The following is a 6855-nucleotide window of genomic DNA, read 5'->3' as shown; positions in this document are numbered from 1 at the left end:
GACACCATAAATAAACCTAGCATTAAAAGTAAGGCAGATGAATCTTTTAATTTTTCGCTTTTTGAAATCAGGAACTATGGTTAAAATACTCATTTAGATGTTTGCTATAGCTTTTTATCTTATTGATATATATATTGTGTGTGTACCCTCCATTAACAAATGACAAAAAAGATTATGCTTCATTAGCGTTCGCACAAATACAAATCATAAAATCACCCCAGTAATTTAAGTTTTAATATAAAATTATCATTTCTAATAACTAAATGTTAAAAAATACATACCGTAGAGTTTTTATTTAAATTTGAGGATTTCTTTCTAAATTCATTTCCTACTGCGAGGGGTGTCTCACTTGCTATTTTTTTTCGCATCTCTACAGCACTTGAAGTGGTTTTGTCATAGAGGCAAGTTAATTTTTACTTGCTACATTTTGTTACAAAACAGATATATTTATTTATATAAAAATATAAATATGAAAACACATTGGTTTTTAGTCGTGTGCAAGCGACTCTATAAGTCACTCCGTTGGTCGGTCGGTCTGTCGGTCTGTCCGTAACACTTTTGTGCTTGGCCTTTTTGGTTAAGGTCAAAGGTCTGTTGCTAATAAATGCTGTTCATAGCTTTTTAAGTTTTTCTTGCTAAGCTAAGTTTTTTGTTCATCGTTGATTTTGACTGTATTTCTAACATGAATAAAAGATTTAATATTTTAAAGTGTAGTATCTGTTCCGGCAGATACTGCAAGCAAAGACCATATGTGGGGGCAGTCCCACATATAAGACCTTGGTCAATGTAGGGGCAACCCTTCATACTAGTTGTCACTATCCAGCTCCCCTACTCCCCAGGGAGTTGGTCCCCATTTCCCTTTCACTCCTCACATTAAAAATCGGCCTTGTGCCTAATTTGTCGGTGGGGGAGCAAATAAATACCCTTTTCTTGGCCTTTTGGCCAAGATCAAAGTATAGTATCTGTTCGTACTACATGCTGTACTTATGTTTGTAACTTTGTGATATAAAGTGGGGGGATCACTTTTCTGTATTAATTTAATGTAAAATGATCACCCACTTTACAATCAGTCAGTCTCAAAGCCATTCAACTCATTGTCCAGATCATTCAAGTTGTTTTTGAAGGATTCCAGTTATTTTTAAAGCATTCAAGTCATTCTTAAGGTCATTCAATTCATCCTTAAGTTCATTAAAGTCATTCTAAGTCATTTACTTTTTATTTAAGTCATTTCAGCCTATTTTTCGGTCATTTTAGTTTATCTTTAAGAATTTCATGTCGATCCTACATTTACGCATTCATTCATTACACAAGAGCACGCGACTAATGGCTATCAGCCTTGTTATTGCAAGGCAGAGCATGTGTCTGTGTTACAGAAAATCCAAATAACATCATTACTGTCGGTTTCAAATCCAAACAAAGGAGACTTATAATAAACCGCCTATCTTCAGCATTTCAAATTTGAAACCGACGGTACCGATGTTTTTCTGATCTTCTGTAACACATATATGAATAAATATGGTGCTCTTATTTTTTCATTTTTCCTAATAATCGATCACTCTACTGGGGTTTTATCTCACTAACCTTATACATCTACTAGCATTTCAGCCCGGCGTTGCCAAGGTGTTTGGATGTGTATGTTGAAAAAAAAAAAGTGGTAGTAGGAAGGGAGGCTCGAACCAGTACCACGAAGGAGGAAAAGAACGGGGAAAAATCCCCTGACATCTTTGCTGTTACAACCACCGCCAAACCTGAAGTGAGTTATGTTTAAATTAAGGCTAGACAATCTAAAGCAGAGGATTTTTTTTTAATTGAGGCTAGACAATCTAAAGGAGAGGATAACTTTTAAAAATATCGGCGAAAAAAGCGAACCCCCTGTAGAAAAGTGCCTAGTTGAAGGTGAAGATATTAATGTTTCAGCCAATTTTTTCAATTTGTCATATGAAAGGTCGAACGTGAAAACGATACTGATCTTGGTAAAATCCGTCGCCTCTGTCGAAAGTTTTAGGCAGACATGCAAACATACATACATACATACATACATACATTTATATATTGGTAACTAAAAAATTTCGATCCAAACCGATGGAAAAGCTTGCTCTATCTCTGAATACCATTTATGTAAAACTTCAAATGTTTAGATCAGAAATTGTCTGAGTAATTTGTTAGAGACTGCAGAGGTCAATTTTTTTAAACTTTGACCCCTATTATGACCCCTTAAAATTTATTATTTTGGGCTCAAAATTGACAAAGTTATTGTGACGGGAATAGTACACAAACACACACACAGACACACGGACACATTCACTTTTATAGATATACTAGCATGGGTGCCCGGCGTTGCCAGGGTGTTTGGAGGTGCATGCTGAGCAAAAAAAAAAAAAAAAAAAGATGGTAAATTTTTTTTACTTTGACCCCTATTATGACCCCTTAACATTTATTGTTTTGGTCTTAAATTAAATTATTAAGTTAGATCCATGTCCAAGGAACCTATATCTAAAATTTCAAGTGTTTAGATCCAAAATTATCCGAGAAGTTTGGTAGAGTTCTCAAAGGTCAAATCGTTGAACTTTGGCCCCTTAACAGCGAAATACTGGCCGAAAACCGATCACGTAGATTTTCCAAACTCTCAATACCCTGTATATCAAATTTCGAGTTTGTAGACTGAAAATTAACAGAGTTATTACGAATGAAAATGTACACAGACAGACAGATAAAAACACACACACAGACACGTTCACTTTTATAGAATAAAAGTGAACGTGTCTGTGTGTCTGTGTATCTGTGTATCCGTGTGTCTGTGTACATTTCCCTACGCAATAACTCTGTCAATTTTTAGTATACAGACTCGAAATTTGATATACAGGGTACTGAGAAAATCGATGTGATCGGTTTTTGGCCAGAGATTTTCCTGTTAAGGGGTCAAAGTTCAACGATGTGATCTTTGAGAACTCTACCAAACTCCTCCGACAATTTTGGGTCTAAACACTTGAAATTTTAGATATAGGTTTCTTGGACATGGATCTAACTTAGTAATAGGAGTCAAAGTTAAAAAAATTGACCGTTTTTTTTTGTTTTTTGGGTTTTGCTCAGCATACACCTCACACCCGGGATATGCCGGACACCCATGCTAGTATATCTATAAAAGTGAACGTATCTGTCTGTCTGTGTACATTTCCCTACGCAATAACTCTGTCTACTTTAGTCTACAGACTCGAAATTTGATATACAGGATTTGGGAAAATCTATGTGATCGGTTTTCGGCCAGAAATTTGGCTTTTAAGGGGTCAAAGTTCAACGATTTTACCTTTGAGAACTCTACCAAACTCATCCGCCAATTGGGGTCTAAACACTTGAAATTTTAGATATATGTTTCTTGGACATAGATCCAACTTAATAACTTGATTTGAGCCCAAAACAATAAATGTTAAGGGGCTATAATAGGGGTCAAATTAAAAAAATATTACCGTTTTTTTTTGGTTTGTTTTTTTGCTCAGCATACACCTCCAAACACCCGGGCAACGCCGGGCACCCATGCTTGTATATATATATATATATATATATATATATATATATATATATATATATATATGTATATTATTTTATTTAACCAAACAACTGAAGATGTGAACAAGCCAATGACTTGCTGTTTTTCTATTTTTAGGCATAACCTTATACCTAGCGCCTATGATAATATAAAAAAAATAAACACAGAACATCAGAATTGGTTATTCCCCATACGTCAAACCTAAGAATAACAATTTTCTATTGAGATGAAGCCAAGTTTATTTACTTTTTTGTTTGTTTTGCGAATATGACTGTAGCTCTTTCTTATCATTTCTCATAACCTGCTTATTACATAAATATATAGGTTATTTGTACTGTTTTCCTCGAAAATATATCAGTTCTGCCAGTCATAAATAATGTATGGGTATGAAAATTGTATCCAGATAATTTGGAATGTTTGTGGTGACATCTGATTTGAGTACGGACTGCCATCTTTTTTTGTGGAATTATCTGATGAAGCAAAATAGTATTTAGTCACAAATATTGCAGGCATGGATGTACATACGCATACATACACACACACACACACACACACATATATATATATGCATATACATATATATATATATCGTATGCATATATATATATATATATATATATATATATATACATCGTTGTGACGATTAATTAGAATCAAATTGGAACTTTTAGAGGTAGCAGAATTAGTATCTGAAACAGAAAAATTTGTGCCTATTTTCCGATGCTATAAACGATTGCTTTTATCTTTTTGTTATTTGATTTTGTTTAAAATAAAGGTCTTCAGCTGCTGGTAATAAAAATAAATATTTATTGCTTAAAAACTACCAATAAAATTAAATTTATAAATCCCCCCCCACACACACACACACGTACCTGTATTTTTGCGTTTCAGAAAATATACACACATTTAACATGTATTTTTATGGTAATCGGTGAAAAATAACACGCTTATAGTTAAATATTTAGAGATTTATAAAGATTCATAATCAATAATTTAGTAAGGAATCGGTAATTATATCGGAATCGGGAAAAATATTGGAATCGTCCCATCACTAATATATATATATATATATATATATATATATATATATATATATAGACTAGCTGTACCCTGCCATGCGTTGCTGTGGCTCAGTTTGTTTAAATAGAACACAAAAAACAAAAAATACAAAATGTATGTTTTTTTTATGTTCATGTTCTTAATGTTTTGAGGTGTCCCTTTTTCTGTGCAGATGTAGACATTGTCTGATTTTCCAACTGTAGAACACGCAATATATACTTGTCTATGTGAGAAGCAGTCAAGGTGTAGATGGAAGTCACACAACGCTAAGCGAATTGTAAAGGGTCATATCTTAAATTAAAATGATATATTCATTTACATCATTCAATGCACGTTCACTGCCCGTTCTTCCTGAGGTTGAAAGAGGGAAAACATAAGGGTCAAATTACGAGATTTTCCATTTTTCTATGGGAGATGTATGTGCGCACACGCTGGAAAATCTTGTAAAGTAAAATTTATATATATATTTTTTGAGGTGTCCTTTGTTGGTGCAGGTGTAGAAGTCGTCTGATTTTTCAATTGCAGAATATGCAGCATATACTTGCCCATGTGAGAAGCAATCAGGATGTAGATGTAAGTCACACAAATGTAAAAATTCTCCTTGAGCCTTGTTGATGGTTGTTGCAAACGCCAAGCGAATTGTGAAGTGCAATATCTTAAATTAAAATTGTATATCCATTTGACATTCAAAGCACGTTCACTGCTCGTTCTTCCTGAGGTTGACAGATGAAAAAGCATGAGTGTTTATTTTACTATGGACATGTATGTGAGCACGCACTGAAAAAATTTCGTAAATTACACAAAAATTAGTCGATTTTCTTGCATATGAAAGTCTAGTGTTTATCAAAAATAAATCAATAGAAATATTGAAAAGAAAACTGTTTAAAGAATAAACCAACAAAATAAGTGGGAGACTGATGATAATTCAGAAAAAAGAAAGAAAGAAGAAAAGAATGTAAAAATGTTTTAGCATAAGCTTAAAAAAAGGGAAATAATTGTTTTTTAAATCAAAGTATAATTTATAAGAATATTCGTAAATATTTTGGTGCTTCTTCCTTATTGTAGCGAAGTTCGGAAATAGTGAAACCAATAGTCTCTACTGAATTGCCATATCGCAGTAATGAAAATATCCAAAACTTACGAAAAACGATAAGGTGGAAATAAATGAATAAATTAGAAAGTTTAACTGTTTCCCTTGTGTCTATGTCACATAACAAAACAAGCAGAAATTTTTTTTGTAATCATAGAAGACCGAAATAATTGTGGCATAACAATTAGGTAGATAACATTGCTTATTGTTGTAATTGACAAAAAATGAAAGTAGTTATATAGATTTTGTAAAGTAAATATCAACTTTTCGGCTGGCTGATATCACTACAATAATGAAGAAGCACACTTTTTATCAGCCGACGTGTACAATGAACACCCCGTTTATATTTTTTTGGTATTCAATTTGACTCAGATCTTCAGGATTTTTTGTCAATTATTGTTTGGGCTCCAAAAGAAAAAAATGACAAACACTTACTATAAATTTACTGAATATATATATATATATATATATATATATATATATATATATATATATATATATATATATATATATATATTCCTCGAGAAAAGTTGCATTTTGTATTCTTTATATACTTTTATTATTATTTTTGCAATTTTTTTTATCAATAAAAGCTGGACAGTGGATCGAAGAAAAGATTTTTTTACCGTAAATTGTTAGCTGAAATTTTTTTTTCAAGAAAAATGACATTTTTTTTTGTTTTTTAAGGGAAATTTACAGTATTTTTTTTTTTTTTTTTGCAACCATACACATCCAAATACCCGGGCAACGCCGGGCCGAAATGCTAGTAGAGTCATAAAGCATGTCTATGCATATAAATATATGTGTGTATGATTGTATTTGTTTGTACATGGAAATAAGCAATAAATGTATATTATTGCTATAAAGTCATATCTAAAAGAATATTAAGCCTGCGATGTTTTCTGCCTTGATTCTGCTCAGTTATCCCCTCCTCTTTTATTTCACTTCCACCCTCTCTCTTTTCTTCTGTTCCCCTCATCACTCTTTTATGTTTCTTATAATAAATAAGAAGTCTAATTTCATTATCATAATCAGTTGGCGAGATACATCTGTGTACAATATTTTTCATAGCGTTTTCTTCTAATTTAAAGTTTGGTTGTATTTGATTGCAGTATTATTTATAGTTAAGTTTAAGACGAAAAATCTTATAGCCAACCGTAAT

General features: G+C 32.4%; 1 pseudogene; it reads left to right on the top strand.

The window, feature by feature from the left end:
* The first annotated feature begins 921 nt into the window (after nt 1-921).
* Nucleotides 922-1060, top strand: LOC145292617 (U2 spliceosomal RNA; annotated as a pseudogene).
* Nucleotides 1061-6855: the final 5795 nt, after the last annotated feature.

This window comes from Euprymna scolopes, chromosome 13 (genome assembly GCF_053919585.1).
Source record: "Euprymna scolopes isolate OS-2025 chromosome 13, ASM5391958v1, whole genome shotgun sequence".
Classification (NCBI taxonomy): domain Eukaryota; kingdom Metazoa; phylum Mollusca; class Cephalopoda; order Sepiida; family Sepiolidae; genus Euprymna; species Euprymna scolopes.
This window is presented reverse-complemented; position numbering and strand designations above follow the sequence as displayed.